The 19,001-nt window shown below is 36.4% G+C and overlaps 1 long non-coding RNA gene across 1 annotated transcript; it reads right to left on the bottom strand.

The window, feature by feature from the left end:
• Window positions 1-548: 548 nt before the first annotated feature.
• Window positions 549-13,678, bottom strand: LOC308184571. Its single transcript, XR_013942714.1, has 3 exons — window positions 12,953-13,678; window positions 3,508-3,545; window positions 549-2,564 (listed from the first exon to the last, which is right to left on the bottom strand). It is a non-coding gene; the product is annotated as an uncharacterized lncRNA (long non-coding RNA).
• Window positions 13,679-19,001: the final 5,323 nt, after the last annotated feature.

The raw sequence follows: 19,001 nt of genomic DNA, 5'->3' as shown, positions 1-19,001 counted from the left end.
TTGTCTCATGGTAAAAAAATTATATCTTCTTATGCCACCACAAGACTGTGAGGTTTCCCTCCAGCGAACTCAGCAGCAAATCAGAATTGGATCTGTGCATTTGACAAACAAACTCACCTGACATTTAGCACAGCTCAAGAGCTTATAGTCATAAGCACAGAGTGATTCTTGCATACATATATTGAGCACAGAGAAAAACTAATAAATAATGCACCTAAATTGGGGAATAAATAGAACTTTTAATTAAAGCTGTAAATTCATTTTCCAGAATATTTAGCTTTTTTGTTGCTCTATTTATTTACTTTTTTTTTATTTATTTTCCTTCCAAGGTATTCCCTAGCTACATCCCTAGAACCACTCAACCTGTCTTTTACGGTTTAAAGGGAGCACACGAATCTTGCTGTGGCTACTGTCACAGGGAGGACTGCATCCTCCACCAACACCTAGGAAGGGTTTCAGAAGTCCTCTACTTCACTCAAGCCTGTGTCTGAGTGGAAAGCACAGTAGCTTTTGTTTCTGATCTCTGATTGGATGAGAGACCTTTTGAAAACAGAGAAAGATGAATGATGAGTATTGAATAGCCTCTGGCAAGCAATGAATGATACACTTCTGGTCAATTTGCTTATGAGAATGGCAGAGAAATCTTGAGGTTTGTAAACTTTTTCATGAATTAACTTTCTGTTGCCTGGATACTAATGTAAAATGTCTAGTATGAAATGGTAAGTAAAGCAGAATCATTTCATGCATTTGCAAGTGTATTTATAAGTTATTTTTAATTATTATTGTCTGTTCTGCTCTGTTGCAGATCCATTGCTATTTCCTGTGTATTAAACAATGACAACTATGCACTATTGTTAGATTAAAGACATGAAAGCAGATTTTTTCATTAAGGCTCATAAGCTAGAGGTTAGATCAGGCACCAACAGTGAAAACCTGAATGCATTGTAATGAAGAATAAAACATCCTTTTACCTCCAAGTGATAAAGTATACCCTGAATGTACAAGGAGAACTGTGGAGGAATACATAAGCATAGGGACACTTACAATAAACTGTTTAGTTTCCTTCAAATATGTTATCAGAAGATTCTTAGCCAGTCAATTCCAGTCAAAGAGCTAAACATGGGAGGCTTGTATGCATTTCAAGTGAGTTCACATGAGTTGATACCAAACAACACTACTCACTACAGTTTGAACAGTTGATTGTGACTATTAACAGTCAATAGCTAACAAAAACCTTGCAGAAGAAATTGTATACAGCTTTCTATTCAACCATGTGGGAAATAATCACTTTCTTCTCACAAATTCTGAAAAAAATACACACACACACACAAGCAGACAAGAAGTTAATCAACTCCAGAAACAATGTCCGACAGATTTTACCAGCTTTCTGCAAACACACAAAATCTTCTGCAAGACAATATTGCTTCCTTGTTCATGTTTTGAACACAAAGAACACCATCTCTTTATAAATCTGTATGGATCATCACATTGAAATAAGGTATATTTAATAGCTTCTGTGCTGAACTAGTTTGGTTAGAAGATTTTACTAAGCTTCTGAGATCAAACTTAAGGACCTTATGCAGAAGATTATTACAACTGTAAAGATTTGACCAGAGCTACCATGATTTGTGGCAGCTGACTTTCAGTCTATGTTGTTCTCTAAGCTCAAATGTTTCTTACCCTGTGTTAGCTTAGGAAGTTTCTTTCATTCCCTTATTTTCAGAACACATTACTCTGCCAATTTTCCATGCCATTACAGATTATATTTGCCAGGATAGATCATTAAAACCTAGTAAGGGTTTTATATATCAGTTGTCATAAAAGAGTTTTCTTATGAAAAGCATTTGAGAAAAAAATAAAGACTCTAGCTTTTGTTCGAATTATACATATATTCTTAAACTTTAAAGAAATGCTATCAATTCTACTAGATATTCCAAGACCTTCAAATGAAAGGACATTAACCTATGTGAACTAATACTACAAATCTACTGCACAAAAACAACGGGAGGTGGAAGGGTGGAAGAATCTGTTCTTTTTAAACCACTTACCACAGTGGCATTTCATTCTAATTGGAGCTTCTGGATGTTACCACATTTATGAAATTATGTAATAATAGCTGTAGTAAAAATTAAAGTTTGAAAACAGTTCGTAGTATAACATCCTGTAAATAACATTTCAGTAGACATCTGAATATAAAGTACTTTGTAGTTATCCAGACTCCATGGCTCTGCAGCTTTGTGAACTACTGTCATTTCTAGGTGGAGAAGTTTGCTGTTCATATAATGCATATTGTTAGTAAGCAGATTCTTCCACCCTTCCACCTCCCGTTGTTTTTGTGCAGTAGCTTGGTAGTATTAGTCCACATAAGTTAATACTATATGGCTTGGTGGTGAACAAGACATGTTCATGTGGAGTTCCCTGCAGCAATCATTGCCAAAGAGTAGCTGAGAGACTTATAATGATTCACTGGTGCATGATAGGTCTAATTTCCTCTTTCTGTTTTCAGTCTCTCAACATTTTCATTTTCTGAGATTCCAGTGCCAGGGACGCTTTGTTCCTTTTTCCTGAGGAAACAGCCATTGTTTTTTAATTAAGATATGAAAACAGGACAAAATCTAGGCAGTATCTTTTTCCTTATAGTTATAAATATATATGTGTATGTGTACATATATATATGCATAGAAATATGTATGTGTGTATCTGTCTCTTTCACTCCATATATGTATATGCATAGCATTGGAGTGACAATTCACATCTTCTACCATCCCCACCACCCTCAAAATAAAAAAAAAAAAGTTCCAAAAAACAATAATCTATCCAAATTTGCCTGAGGAGGTTTTCTTCCCTCTCATATTTTTTCCATCTTCTTAAAGATATATGTGTATACATATATATATGGGGTGTGTGTGTCTGTGTATGTAAGTATTCCTTTTTTACACCACCTCCAAGTGTAGTAGCTCAATGACAACGTAAAACTTTTTTCTTTTTTTTCCAAAGATTCCACTTAGAAGTTTTAGAAATTTTAATCTCCATTAAGTATAATATAGTTGATCAAAAGTATAGTTTTACCTTAGAAGTTTCATCGTCTCTCATACTATGGTGCTGATGTTTCCCCATAGTACTCTTCAATGTATAGTTTAAGATCATTTGAAGTGTAATGTATATTTTATACATTACATATATCTTTACTTTTGCTTACAGCATATTTTATGAGGGATGTTGAGAGGGAAGTACTAAGACACTGTACAAGTGACTATTGACAGAAAGTACTTCAATAGGTTATTGCTTTTTGTAAGAAAAAATGTATCTTTTTCCCTGGGTATCAGAGCAAACCTACCAAAGTCCTTGCTCGCATCAAAGAATGTGTTGCCTTCTGCAAAATATATTGACTAACACTTTCTACTGAAATAATAGCATCTACTATTAACCCAACAAGTCTGTATGTTTGATTTTTCTAGGATAAATTTTATAGTACTGCAACACAATGTATGTCTGTGATCACATCACCTTACTTCAGAAATTGGTCTGTTCTTCCAGTCCTCTTTCTGAAAATAAAATGAATTAAAATAGGTTAGAATCTCTGCATAAAGACAGCGGTTTTGTTTGGTTGGTTGGTTTTGGTTTTATTTTAAGCAACGTGCCCAGTTCATGCAGGAAAATAAGGGTCTGTTTAGTACACACTCAGGTAGGCAAGCCTTGCTATGCAGCCTACCACTCATGCCTTCTCATAGAATCAAAAGGATGGGAGGCTGATGTTTCCATTCAATGTGGATGAAAATATCTGCAAGGAATGGAGAAGGGGAGAAACTTGTGAAATATATCTCAAAGACATTGCAAGTAACTTATATACAGTCCATATAAAACAAAGAAAAAAAATCCTATATCATGTCACCTTTTATGTCACCCAATAATTTTGTGTTCTTATTATCAATACAATCACGTATTTTGGGTTGGTCACAACTAATTTATGAATTATATAGAATAACAGTTAATTGACTCACTAGTTAATTCCCCCTTTTACCTTCTCCAGTGATATCAACCAAGATTTTAATTGATTTTCATAGTAGCCACTTGTTAATAGGATAATTTGTCAATACAATAATAAAATAATTGTTTCCGTAACACTGCAGTTTATCAGATTATGAAGTTAAGGCTGGTTTCATTAATTGAAGGCATCTGGAGTGTTTGCAGGATGAAAGATATAAATCTCAACAGCACTGTGGAAAACTAGGTCAGAGGGCAGAGAAAAATTAGTTAAGCATGATGGACAAAAAGTGACCTGTACAGGTGTTCTGGCTTGCTTTCAGGGCATCACTTCCTGTTCTTATTTGGCCCTGGTGAAACCCGTGGGTCAACATGTGGATTCTTATGCCTGGTTTAAATTAAAAGCTGGTCTAGAGCAGCTCACTCCCAAACTTCAGATAATGTTACTTATTACAAGTAAAACATTTCACAAGGTCTTTATGTTGTCATCTGTTTCCCAAGGAGCTTTGTTTACATCAGTAAGCACCTGTTGATTCTGAAAACAGGAGACTTAAAATAACTTTCAAATAATTTAAAGAGGTGGAAAATAATATCACAAGGGAATAAGTGCTATTCAAAAAGGCCAGAAAAAGGGAAGACTGTAGTGAAATAAAATAGCCCCTGAAAACCAACCTGATTGATACAAATGTGTTAATCTATCATGTCACCCTCCCACAATACCAACAGTGTAAGCATTTTTCCTTGTGTCAAAATTTTTAAAGTAATCTTTCCCTTCTCTTCAGACTTAGATTTTTTTTTCTCTGTACTATACAATCTTCTGTGCTGATGTTATTCTATATTAACAGAAAACATAAAGAGAATAAAAAGCTTGCTAAATACCATTACTATTTATTATATTGATATAGCTTCAAACCTGTTACCTTAGGGAAAAAAAAAGACCATACATTCTGTATTTTGTGAACTTACTTTAGGAATGTGTCAGGCTGAAACTGCCAAAGACATTTACTTCATTTTAGTTGAAACTAAACACCTTCAGCTATATATGACACATCTCCAACAAGTAGCTTAACCTTCTATAAGAGGAAAGAAAACAGCCATACTGTAGCAAGTGGGACAAGGGCAGCTTTAGCAGAATGGGTGCTTCTGTTCTGCAAGAGGCAGAGGTTTGACATGCAGAAATGTTTCAGAAGGGAGCAAGGAATAAGGTGACATCAAGGTTGGACGGGGCTTTTACCAACCTGGTCTAGCGGAAGGTGTCCCTGTTCCTGCCCGTGGCACGGGGGGTGGAATTAGATGATCTTAAAGGTCTCTTCCAAACCAAACCATTCTATAGTTCCATTATTCTGCGATGTTCCTTCAGGGTTTCTGGTATGGAGCTTTAAGCAATCCATCATCATAGTTATTTTCTGAGGTACAACAAAGTGTACCTCAACTCCCTGGTTGATTCAGAAAAATCTGTAAGCCATGGCAAGTGTGTGCAAGTGTATGTGTAAGTATGCTCGCTAAAGCATGTTCAGGTCCTTCTCCACTATGTGGAGACTGATTAAGGCTCTACCTGCAGATGAAATCTCCTTACTGATGGGATACAAGTTCTTGTGCCTTAGAAGCAGCCACTTGTACAATATATTCCATAGGTTTCATACAGATACACTCGGGCACACTTCATTGCCCCACTTTCACAATTGACTTCCAGCTTTGGAGTCCATCTTTTACATATCTTATTTTGGGGCTTTGAGGTGGTAGATGACAGTGTTTGTTAGATGTATTTCTAATTTTTTACTTATTGTGTTGGGGACTTCACAGTCATCCTTTCCATCTTATTTTCTAAACATACAGGTAAACAGAGCCCAGAAAATCCTGAAATCATTCTTACACATTTTGACAGAATTGTTTTCACTCAAATTCTCAGAATAAGGGCACAAGAACTGCAGGGAAAAACTAATATGTGATTCTTAATGGTTCACAGTAAGCAGGTTCATCTCAGAGAAAACCTTCTTTGTTCAAGGAATACACAATAGTTTAAAACTGAAATTTTGCTTCACACTTTAAGAGGTTTGGCTACCTTGCTGATTCATGGCAATGATGCCAAGTGTTCATATTTGTTTGCTAGAGGGAATTTCATTTTAGCTTCCTCACTTATAACATTTTTTCATTCTTAACCTACGGTACAAAGCAGTTTATTTCCAACAACACAAAACAGTATTCTTTAAAGGTCATTTGCCAAATTAACCTCACATTTTCTCTCTTTACATAAAAGACATTAAGAAAATATAATATTGTTCTTTGTTTTCTCGTTTATTCGTCTAAGAACTATAGATATTCATTAAGTCCTCCTTGCAAGAAGTGAAATTTCTTTTTCACTTGAGCACTGGTGATATATTTTTCCCACTGTGGAACTGAACATTCTGGGGCTAAAACAATGCCTGTTATTTTCCTGTCAAACACTAATGTCACCACTGCTAAATTAAATCTTACCTCAATCTTGTATAAAGTGTGGATATAGTAAGAAAAAAAAAATCCCTTTCATCATAGTGTGGTATAATTTAATGAAGATGTGCTTAGGTAACACAAAACACAAAGAAAATCAGATTTGCCAAAATTTCAATATCAAATTTTAGTCTCTTTTGCACAGTAAGTATAATAATAATTCAATATAATAATAATGTAAAATGTGTGTGTGTTTACATATATATGTCTATATAGAGAAAAGCTGTGTCAAATATTTAGTCAAACCACCAACCTTTTTAAAGCAACACAGGGATTTTGTTAGAGGAGCTATATAAATTTATGTCAGATGAAGAGCCAAACATTGTCAATAAATATACAGATAATAGATAATAACTTCTTACTTTTGTCTTCCTGAGAAGAAACGTTTTTATAAACAGAATTAAATTTGCATTTTCATGTACCTGCAAATTTTTGTCTATAAATGTGGACAAATATTTGTGTTGATATAATATATTTATATTTATTTCCTGAAGTCTTAGAAGTCAGGTTATTCTATTTGCTTCATTTCTGAGTAAATCACATGTAATGTGGTAAATATAAGTGTTGTTTGCATCTTCAGTAATTAAATCACTTGATTCTGGCATTTCTAGTATTGTGGTTTTATAAAATTGTTTCAGTAACATTGTATTAAGGAAGCTACCAAAACCTTTTTTTTCTGTTTTTTGGAAAAAGAAAAAAAAAAAAGAAAAAAAAAAACACTGAGCATTTCTTACATTATTGCATGATTTAAAAGTTTGTGCCTAGACTGCATGAAGGAAAAAAATAGTATATATTCAGAGAGACAGTACACAGAAGTGAAAGCAGCTGAACTTCTTGCAAACCACCCTCAGTTGTGAAAAGAGAGAACAGCGGCTACCATGTGGCACAGAACCTAAATATATATTATTTTGTTCCTTTTCGTTAAGACTGCACAGGGCATAAGTTGTTTTCAAGCATGCCTCGGACTCCTACAGCTCCAGCTGTCATGTGTAATTAAACATTTGGCCTCCACAATTACTCTACAGTGTACATATGCCAGTATTTCAAGCCTGGAATATGCATTTCAAAGAAGAATAATTCCCTGGAAATCCTAAATTGACAGGAGCAAAGACAGCCTGAAGGAAAGTAGTCAGAGAAAACTGTAAGGTCGGGATCTAATGATTAAAAAAGAAACTTCAAGAAGAACTTCAACCCTTAACTAAACCAATGGGAAAAAGAACGACAGTTGGCAAGCAGATTTCTGCATAGGGATCCTGATTAGGGAGCCTCTTGGGTTAATTTAATATTATCAGTGTTGTTCACCTTGCTGTAGTATGCCTTACCATTAATACCATTTAAACAGATTTCTTTTTTCTTAAAGCATATTTGGCATCATTTATTTTCCATGAATACTGATCATGACAATATTAAATTTGATGATTCATACTGAGTCTAAGGTTGATTTATCAGCAAAGGGAGTTTGTTTGATTTTTTTTTTCTTCTTTCTCCTGCTCTACATGCTTTCATTTACTATTGGTACTGTTGCCCTAAGTAATACTTGTATTTATGGTAGAAACTATATTTTTTTAGCATTTTGTATAAGTAGCATTTGTAGAGAAATATGGTCAAAGATTCTAAGATTTCCAGTCTAATAATGAACATGGAGAAACCCAAAGGCTTTTAGAGAGACAAAAAAGAATTTAAAAAGAAGAAAGAAAGAAAGAAAGAAAGAAAGAAAGAAAGAAAGAAAGAAAGAAAGAAAGAAAGAAAGAAAGATTATTCTCGTTTACAAAATGGTTTCCACAGTGTCTCATGGATCTATTCTCTACCCTCGATTGTCTATTTAGTTGCTGTTTTATGCAAATAACTTCAAATCTGGTCCAAGGCATGATGCATGGAGATGTTTTTTTTGTTTTTTTTTTTGTTTTGTTTTTTAAATTGAGCGATTACCTATTAAGACATGTGCAAATGCACTTATTAGATGTCCAAGAGTTAGACATTTAAGACTGAAGTGGTTCACCATAAGTTTCCTTCTGTACTGAACAGAGAAAAATAAGCACTTCCAGTGCAACGATGCATTTAACATTTCTAAAATGAATAATGACCTTTACAAAAAAAAAAAAAAAAGTATGACTAGAGCACTAGAGCAGACTTAGATATCTAAATTTAAAATATCTATATTTATCTGGGATAAAATCCTATTTATGAGGAAATTTAAAAGTATAAATATATGTATTGCCTTAATATCACTTAGCTTTAGAGTAAGTGACAAGAGGTACAGGAGCACTTTAACCAGTTGAACTATATTGGTAACATTATAGAATTACCCACAAAAGGCTGCTTGAACTATGCTAACCTGTTAGTACTGAAGGCAACCAAGTCTTTCTTTTTTTTTTTTTTTTTTCCATTTCAGTCTAAGCGAAGTCACTTATCTTTAACTGATTGTAACTTACTATCTTAATAAATTTTTAAAGTTCACATCATTGCAAGGTGCCATGGCATGACAGGAAGCTACAATGCCTGTCACTGTGAATGATGGAATGACAATAAATTCATGTGAGCCCACATACAGAAACACACATACAAGGAAAAAATGCTTTAATGCAGTTTGGTATTAGGCTTTAGCCTGCAAATGCTTTATACTGAAAAAGTAGCTTTGGCAAAGAATCAACAGGACCTTCAACAGTTGATGACTGAATCATCAACTTCAATTCAGCCCTACTCAGTCTAAAGTAAAATTAAAGTCATACCGTACTGTGTGTCATTTTTCTCATCTTTTTTGGTTTAATCTCAAAATTCAACGCTGCCAAGACTGAGGCTGTTGATAAGGAGTTGAGTATAGCATTTCCTTATTATAGCTGATCACTGAGGCACCAACTTGTTAAGTATGTTAAGTAGGAGCTATCAACTATATCGACTTTAAGTGATAATTTTCATTTTTCTTTTAGCAAATGCTTGTTTTGCAGACTATTTAGGAAAAGAGACAGCCTACCTGCTAATTCTGTTAGTGGCAGTAGGTTTAGATTACTGGTATGAGAAAGGTATCCCTGGTTAAAAACACAGAGGAATAACTCTAAGACGAGACCTGTGTTGCCCTTGCCACAGTACCACTTCTGTCCCAGCTGAGCCTAGGAAGGTCCCTGCTCCTACACTGCAGTCTTGTTCTCTACATTTACTGTAAGCAAGCTAAAACCACAAGTTAGGAAAAGTCCACAGAGCTCAACTATTGGAACAGGAGTCATAATATGATTGTAAAATGCCAGGAAAAAAAAAAAACACTATTTTTTGGAAGTTCCTGCCTGAATTTCCATTCCCTTATCTTGGAACAGGAATGTTCTTCTGTTTCAAAGCAATCTTTTGTTGATTTATGTCAATCTAGGTGTATCAGATAGCAAGGGCTTCAGCGTGAAGGCACCAGGCACCCACTTACTTATACAATGCACTTTCAGGGTGCAGTGTTAATGGTGGCAGTGGCATACCTCAGCCCCTACCCTCTTTCCATAGTTTTTCTTGTGTTTTCAGAAAGTGTCTGGCCTTGCTCCTTAATTCTGTGAAACCAACTGTGGGAGGAGGGAGGATGCTGGGAGGAAGAAGCAAGAGAGAAGGAGCAGGAGAGGGGACGGTATCACAGGGTTTAACATTTTTAAAGTATCCTTTAACAGGAAAAAACAACCAAACAAACAAACAAACAAATATACAGAATATACTTTTGCTGGCTCAAGATTATGGATCAGAAAGTGTAATTTTGCTTCCACTCCAGTCAACAGAAAAAAAATTACATTGACTTTGGTGAAGACAGGATGTCTACTAAGACTTAGGAAGTTTCTTTAATAGTTAGAGTTGTGCAAGTTCTAAAAATAAGGACAAGTTTTGAAGTTTTACTCCATATTCATCCCTCACTTATTTTTTTACATGGAATTGAATCATCTAGAGTATTGCCTTACTCATTGCTATCTCCTCTTGCTGTGCTTTTTCCCTAGTATTTTTTTGTTAGGCTCATTGTCTCTATCATTATCCAGTCATCCTATGCTTCAGTTGCCTGTCCAGAAGGCTCTGGAATAATATGTTTCTATTTTGATCCATGTCCAAAAAAATACAAAAAACTATGAAGTGAAAAACATTGGTTTTAGTATGTTAGTAAATGCTCTATGACAACTCTTCGAATGTGTTGTCCCTGAGGTGGTCACATGAAGTCCTTCTGTCCCATTCCTCCCTTTCTGAGACAATTATAAGACTGAAAGTAGTTTATCACACTGGAAAAATCTATGTGATGAAAAATAAGTTGTAGTAATTCAATTTTGTCTTTTGATCTTTGGTCCCTTCCTCTTCTTACTGAAAAGTGAAAAAATTTCTAAGAAAACTTGCAAATCTTGCACCCCCTGGATTTATCTGCCCAATTATTTCCAAAATTGGTTGAAATGTTAAGATTTTAAGAAACTTTTTTTTTTTTTAAATCCAAAATATTTATGTGCACTTATAAAATGGGGAATAGATGTTGAGATGGAAATAGAGAAGAAATGTGGGGCTTGATATGAGTCATAAGCTAAATGTAAATTGATAATGGGATTTTCTTATTCCAAATATTCTTGTTCTGCAGGTTGCAGGGTTGTCACACATGAGATGCAGCACACTAGTCTGTCCAGCCTGCCCTGTTGAGTCTCAAGTTCTGTGTCCACTTTTGAACATCACACTTTAAGAAAGATAAATGTGAGACACCCAGAGGAAAGAATTAAAAATGAGATAAGGTTTTGAAGACATGATCTGTGAATAAAGGTTAAGAGAATTAAGTGAGTCTAGGAAATAATAAATAAACAAATACATACACGCATACATAAATGGAGACTAAGACAGAACATGACTGTCATCCTCTACAGTGAAAAAATGTTATAAAGATGGTGAGATGGTGATCATTTCTTCATTGCCAGCAGTGGAAAGAGTAGAGGAAAATGGTAGAGGAAAGTAGAGGAAAAAGTAGAGGAAAGAGTAAAGGAAAAGAGGAAAATTTGTAAAGAAAAATAAATAAATAAATAAACAGCTTCTTGTTATTGTGACAAAATCTTGGAGAAGGCTGCCCATGAGGGTTCTGGAATCCCTTCCTTTAGAATTTTTTAAGAATAAGATAGACGAATAGAAGTTAGGAACATCCAAGGAGAACTTGGTTCTGCTTTAAGGTGGAACAGATAATTTCTTGAATTTATATCAGCCTCAAAGTTCAGTGATTCAAGGTCTTTGTCAATTTTACCTGAACAAACATAAAATTGGAAGACTGTGCTAGCTGTAGACAAGGCTCCCTGCTTTTATTCACCCCAAGACATCTTGGATCCACGTGTAAAATGTACAGGCTGCTTTACAACACTCATACCTTCTGTCATTTCAGAAGAAGTATATTTGGAACACTGAGGGTTGCAAAGACAAATTCTTTTATTGAATCAAATGTTATTGATACAGTGTTATCTTCCTGGTCTGGACAACTTTAATCAATTATTCTGAGGGATGTGAATTTACCTACATTTTATGCATCTCTTGGGACTCCGTTGTAGTTGATGATGGAGTAGGGTGTGATTTATCTCACCTTGCTGAAATCACCTATAAGTCAGGGGTGGGATTCAAGTAAACATAATGCTAGACAATAGCTCTGTGTTGCAAATGAATGATTTCAGATGCCTATATATAGCTGCCTACAGTCCTATTATAGTTAGATGCAGTGTAGTTAATTCAGCCAGAAGACTTTCTGGAGTGGTTTGGCAGACCAAGCAAATGTGCCTACTTGAAAGTAAGCTAAATAGCTCCCCACATTCTTGTGAATGGATTGACTTAGATTTCAGTGGCCTGTAAAAGTAGCTTAAACAACTATTTAAAACACAAAAGTCCACTGTGGGATACCTAGGGCACAATTTATTGGCCTTAGTTTGGATGTTTATTGGAGGTTGAAGTGAAATGGGCTAATCCTAAACATAGATTGCTGTGCCCTATGTTATGTTCCCGGCCTCTGGGAGGGTGCAAGACTGTGCATTTTAGTAAGTCTTGTGGGATTGCTTTAGCTAGACTCTTTCAAATGGCATCAGGCACCTATGTTCAGGTAAGTGAACTGAACCTGTCATTTCCTAAAAGTGCCTCATTCTCTCCGTGGAATGAGAAGTGAGAGTGGGCAGGGGAACACATGTGAAGTTAGACAAGATAAATCCTACCTATTGGCTTACATTGGCAACAAAAGCAAGGATTTCATGCTGACATAAGTGATTAGGAAGTACGCAAAGATGATATCTCTTCAGGAAATGCCAAAGGAATGAAAGGAAGACTCAGAGAGTTAAAGAAGAATTAGAGAAGTTGGGGAAAAAAACAAAAAGAAAAAAAAAAGGAAAAGGAAAAGGCCAGAAATGTGGTTGTCTTTAGGAGGAACATTTTTCCTCTTTGCCTTTTGATAAATATGACAATAACATACTAAGCAAATAAATAAAGACAATAGCTTAAATGTTGTCAAGAATAAAATCCTGAACCGTACCTTTAACATCAAAGAAGATCTCTCACTCGTATCAGTAGGCATCCTAGCATAGATATTAGTAACTCAGCATTTATTCCAAAGCCAATATTGCTGATATAAAAATGGTATTCATATCCCTCTATCAAATGAGCTTGATGACTCAGGATTAAGGGGAATAGTGTAGTTTTCAAGTTTTAGCTCCATATAGGGATGGCACAGAACATTAGTCATTAGGGAAAAACATTTTTCTTAACATCACTTTCAGGTGTATCCAATCTACTTGAGCATCATGAGGTACCCTGTGTCATGTTTTCCAATCTTCTTCAAAGTGGAAAATTGGGGGATTTTTTTTTTCTTTAATTTCTGGTTCTACTTTATCTATTTAACCTTTGACATCATCAGCTTCTTTCTTATCAGAAAGAAGCTCTAATGGAATGTCACATATATAATAAAGGTCTCATTTTAGAGCTTAAAATTTGTTACTTCCTGCAGCAATGAAAATGTATTTGTATAAGCTCTAAGACCAAATGTTTGCACTTACATAGTGTATGAACATTAACTAATAATTATGTTCAACAGAAACTTTTCAGTCTTTCACAATAATAGGACAAATAATGCAGGAACAATAAAAGAATAGCAAGCAAACCAATGATTTTGAAATCACAGCATAAAGTTATGAGTTAAAATATGTCATTATAATCTTTGTACACTGAGGTATCACTGAAAAACTAATCATTTTGCACATTAACCAGAGAGTGCTGCAGCAGTGATTAGATTAGAATAAAAATAAGAATAGTCATTAATTTGACAGGCATGGAATATATATCTAGGATGGCTATGAGGACGGTATAAAAACTGCAGTCAATGGTCAAATCAGAACTGAGTTTATGAATGCTGTTATGTCATCACAATTTCCCAGATGTCCTTTTAAGCTTTCTAAAACACTGACCAGGAGGATAAAACACCTTTAAATTTAAATTAAAAAATAATTGAAAGTAAAAGCAAACACACACATAAAATAAAAATAAAAAATAATTCACCTTCCCCGTTCCATCTTTCACCTCTCTGAAGTGACTGCCAACAAGTAGCATGGTGTCAACAGAGCAACGTTACTAATAGTTCCTGTAATGTAATATTTTCCATTAGGAACTAACCTGGAACAGACAGAATTGTTTTACATACCCTAACAGCTGTAATATGACCAACTAATAATGGCTTTCGGCCAATCAACTCACCTGTGTTGGATTTGAGCTGTTTGTATGCAGATTAAAGTCTTTAAATTCAGTCACCTTCTGAAATGTTCTGTCAGTTGGGTTGTACTTGCATGTCTGGCAGCCGTTTCCTTACCCAGGAAACAATTCCTACCCACTACAGGCTCCTATCCAGCACACATCTCTATTTCAGTTTAGAGTCAATGTGTTTACAAATTATACCTCATCTTTTTCAGAGTGAACTGTGCTCTCCAGTTCTACAAGGTCTTAATAAATATCCTGTTGGAAGAGATTTGCTCCCACCAAAGAGATTTTCTATCAGAGTGATAAAAAAGCAAGCTCAGCCTATCAGTGAATCTATTTAGTGCTATTTAGTTCGTGACCAGGTGAACACCTAGCTTTGAATAAAGAACTGTGTGGCATCTTTTGTAGCAAAGGTTGAGAAACAATCTGTAAAGACTTTCTTGTATCAGAAAGTCCCCTTTCTAATGAAAATAAGTAAGTAAATAAAATCTAAAACTAGTCTTGCTATTAGTTGGTTTTATCTGAGGTACAATCTCTCTTCACTTATATATTACTACAACCGATATTGCCTTTCTTCCTCTCTGCTCCAGCACTGCTGACATTAGTCGGTCTTCCTTATATCTTGCAATGATTTAAAAATGAAAAATACATAGAAATATAGTGGCTTCATTTATTAATATATAAAGAACTTTTGTAAGTCCTTTACTTATTTTGTGCTCTTAATTACAGAACAGAGATTCAAAGCACAAGACGTGCACCTGTAGCTACATTTTAGACATTCAAATGAATAAATAATAAGACCTGACAGGGTCACAGAAAAGGTGGCCCAGCTGCAGGCAAATTTGTTGTTAATGTTTAGGCTGCGAGTGACTGGGAGCCAGTTACTGGCAGTTTTAGCTTGGGCAGCAATATTTTCCGCATCTGAAAAGAGTAAGAGCTGTGTATACAAACTTTACTCCCTTTATTTACTCCCCATATAAAGTGTTTATTGCTTACTTACCATGCCCCAAGTTCACAATTCATGTATGTTATTGCATACCTCAAAAACAATATTACTCATATCACATGATTAATAGGAAACATTAGAGGCATGATACACTGTTTTGAGCCACTTTGTTGTGGCAGTTGAGTAAGCTAAAATGAAACTTTTAAAATTTGTTGTATTTCTTCTTTTCAATTACACAGCACCCAAGATCACAAAAGTATCATGTTATAATAAACACAAGTCTACACAAGTGACAACATCAGGAAGAGTTCATGATCAATATGGCACGGAAATATAATTATGTCTTTGGTGTTGGGGAGGGTGGTCTTTGCAGATCAGGGTTGAGGTCCTTGGCTGCATGGGAGAAGTTATTCACACTTAGGTAGTCACCTTATCTTGACTTAGGAATGTGAGAAAAATTAGCCATCTGGGGAAATAAAAAATATATTTTTCTCTCTCTTTTTACTTATTTTTTTCACCCTTCAAGAAATATAGAGAAAGGAATAAGGGTGTAAGAAAGAACTAGAGCAGAACATTTATGGATGCCTTTGTCCCACTTATACATGTACATCTCCGCACAGAAATGTCAGGTTATACCTTGGAAATACACCCAAACACAGAGGGATGGTAGTCAAGCCAGTCAAGACTGTTTCAGAAATAAAGATAACCTTGAGAAGGCAAACTTCCCAGAACTTTTTATCTCTGGATACTTCACTATCTGGCGGTTGCCTTCATCTGCCTCCTTCTGGACGCTCTTGAGTCAGAAAACATCAGCAAAAAGCCATCCTCATAATACAGGGAGACAATCATCTTTGTGGGCCAGGTAACTTTGCAGGGGGCTGAGGGCCTCTGTGTCTAATCCATGTCCTGATTTGGGCCATCTACAAGTACTTTGACCATCCACACCTGCACCATGTAATGACAGTCAAGAGAGTCATCAGCGACAAATATTTAACACGCAGAGCCATATATGGCTGAGTCACAATAGTGCTCAGTCCTTTCTGAGAGGAAAGGCTCATTACCTAGGGAAATGTAAGTACCGCCGTACTGCAGTCAGACCTTGTAGGACACTCACCAAAGGGAATACAGAGTTGTAGTGCACCTCTAACATTATATTGGAGGTCTCTGCATTGTGTCTACAGCATTGAGTAGGTATCTCTTAATCTGTGTTCTTTGTCTTCCTTGTCCATTTTGGGATAAATGTTATCTATTGCTGTGTGTTTGCCAGAGTTGTTTATGAGTTTCTTGGCAGCAGTGGTAAAGGATGACAACCCATGGATGAGGAGTTTGTCTGGGGTCAGGGTCAAAAGTCTCCTGCCATGAGAAAGAGCAAGGAAGAAGAGAGAGTAAGGTACAGAGAAGAGGAAAGGGAAGAATTGGTAAGCCCTAGAAATTTGAGTCTGCTGCTTCTACTGCCTTTGGTCAAACCCAGCTTGTCTCCACAGCAGTAACCAGACTGATTCTCCTATCATCTGGCAATGGACCATCAACATAATAATACCACATATATTGAGTGAGGCATGATCATGATTGAAATCAAATATATTCAAGATCCATAATAGGGGAAGTGCAAAATCCTTTCCTCAGTTCCTGAAATGAGAAGGAAATATAAAAAACAGGTGGTATGGATTTGGTTTCAGCATAGTATGTAGTAAGTAAGGACATATTCCCTAACCTTTACTTGAGTCTCAGTTTGCAGCAAAACTATTATGTACAACTAAATTTGACACAGATATTTTGTGAGTTACATATAAAAAAAAAAAAAAGTGAAGTGATTAAGCTTGCTCATTGATAAATATAAATATATAAATATATAAATATATAGATATATATAAATATATATATAATATAAATATATGCCTATCAATACACCATGTGGTTCCGAAGACAACAGCGATCATATTACTCAGAAGAAAAAGCCATGATAAAGTTAAAAAAAAAAAAAAAAGGGGGGTACATATTTTGATACATAGCCATTCTACAGTGGTTTAAAAGTATGGAGCAATTTATTCAGCTTATTAAAGTAAGAATTTATAAAATACTATTGGTCTCCTTGTTTTGTGCATTTATTAAATTCAAAACTTCACATATAAAAATGACTAGAACTTGATTTCTGGTCTAGTATGCATATATATTAAAAAAAAAAAAAAAAAGATTTATTTCTGAGGAGACAATGAGTCTCCAGACCCAAAACTATCTCATACTGAGGTATTTTTTTTTTCTCCCTGGGGGAAGAGAAAAGCTATTGGAGCACACATAAAATTTAGGTGCTTTAAGAATTTCTCCAGGACTTCTGTTAGATTTGCCATCAGAAGAAGCAATAAAATGGGAATTTATGTTTTTTCCTTAACAAATCTTATGCTTTCTGAACTGGTGTTTTGTCATTGCAATTAGGGCTGTTTCTAGAAGTAGCAAACTGAAAAGTGGTGCCACAGTGTTTATTTTAGGTAGGAACATTTAAAAATATGGTGAATGTTGGGAAATAAAGTTCATATATGTTATTCACTTTTTTTTTTTTTTGTGACAGATTGCCTCTTCACAGAGTGGGTTATGGCTTGATCATGACTTACAGGAAGAGGTACTGATGCTCAGTAAAGATTGCAGGCATGTAAGAAATTCATTTATGGTTGTAATAAGATTTCAGGCTGTATCCATCCTAGGTGAGAATGTCTTTTTAATATCTCCCCCAGAGAACTGGCAACAAAGGAGTTGAGCAATTAGGGCATGTGAATTTCCACTGTCCAGAAGTGCTGGATCACTTCTGCAGTATGATAACTTTCCATACAACATCTTCAAATAGTTTTCATAGGGTTTATCTCAACCTCACCTACAGCTTTTGCATGGAGCCTTCATATTTCCAGTGATATTATGGATACTTGTAGGACTTAGCTGGATTCACTCTATTAGTGAGTTTCCAGTTATGACAGTCTTCAAAGAAGTTGGATACAGGAAATATTTTGGGGGTACCCAAGGTACATGTTGCAAATCCTGAAGCAGAGGCTTTTGGACTCAGCTGGAGTCAGGCGAGGTTTATAGTAGGAAAAGGTTCTGAGCTGGGCTTACAATGCAAGGTGGTTTTGGGTGGATGAAGAGGGGGACTGCAGGTGTGGCCTGTGTGAGAAGAGTCCAGAAGCTGTCCCATGTTGGATAAGAGCCTAAAAGTGACCCACCACAGGCCAAGACTGAGCCACAGCAATGCTGGTTGAACCTCTGATACAGCAGATTTAAGAAAATGAAAAACTGCACAACAGCAGCTGGGAGAGAGGAGTGAGAAAATGTGAGAGAAGCAGCCCTGCAGGCACCAAGGTGAGTGCAGCAGGAGGGCAGGAGGTGCTCCAGGCACGCAGCAGCAGCTCCCCTGCGGCCTGTGGAGAGGCCCCTGGTGGAGCAGGCTGTCCCCCTGCAGCCCATGGGTCCCACACGGAGCAGATCTCCACGCTGCAGCCCGTGGAGGAGCCCCCGGTGGAGCAGGTGGATGTGGCCTGGAGGAGGCTGCGGCCCATGGAGAGCCCCCGCAGGAGCAGGCCCCGGGCTGGAGCTGCAGCCCGTGGAGAGGAGCCCACGCAGGAGCAGGGGGTCTGGGGGGAGCTGCCGCCCGTGGGGACCTGTGCTGGAGCAGTTTGCTCCTGGGGGATGGACCCCGTGGTATGGATCCATGTGGGAGCAGTTCTTGAAGAGCTGCTGCCTGTGGGCAGCCCCCGCAGGCTCAGTTCAGGAAGGATGGCATCCCATGGGAGGGACCCCATGCTGGATAAAAGGAAGAGAGTAAAGATGAAAGAGCAGCAGTGATGAAGCATTATGGACTGATCACAACTCCCATTCCTCATTTGCCTGCACTACTGAGGGTTAG

This window comes from Anser brachyrhynchus, assembly GCF_964034855.1.
Source record: "Anser brachyrhynchus genome assembly, chromosome: 1".
NCBI classification, from domain to species: Eukaryota; Metazoa; Chordata; class Aves; order Anseriformes; family Anatidae; genus Anser; species Anser brachyrhynchus.
This window is presented reverse-complemented; position numbering and strand designations above follow the sequence as displayed.